The sequence below is a fragment of the Octodon degus genome, unplaced genomic scaffold (genome assembly GCF_000260255.1).
Source record: "Octodon degus isolate 3935 unplaced genomic scaffold, OctDeg1.0 scaffold00048, whole genome shotgun sequence".
NCBI classification, from domain to species: Eukaryota; Metazoa; Chordata; class Mammalia; order Rodentia; family Octodontidae; genus Octodon; species Octodon degus.
In genome coordinates, this window is record NW_004524624.1 from 4,774,136 (window position 1) to 4,774,592 (window position 457).

Genomic DNA, 457 nt, shown 5'->3' on the forward strand with positions numbered 1-457 from the left:
GAGATCCTTTAGACTCTGCACTAAATACATTTAAATAAATGAATAAATAAATGAAATTCAACAAAATGGTCACTCATACCTTAATGATCCAATGTTAGGACTAGGTCTGAAAATATAATTAGATTCTTGGTAGGAGTGAAACCTCTTACACAGAATGTCAGCACTGCTACTAAATGTTGGAAATTACTTGTATCAGAAAACATGCTATCAGAGGTTGTGAGATGCACAAATGATGAACTACAAGTAAAATGTTGTGTATGCACCAATAGTCCTACTAAAAAATGTATTTATCATGACACCTCACTATCTGAACTGAAAGCATTCGTAAGTCTGCTGTATTTAGCAGGGCTTTCTCACAATAATCCCAAGAATATAAAAGATTTATGGAGCAGGGATGGGTGTGGGCTTGGGTTTACTGAATAACAATGACACTGAGGAGATTTGGTTTCCTTCAGAA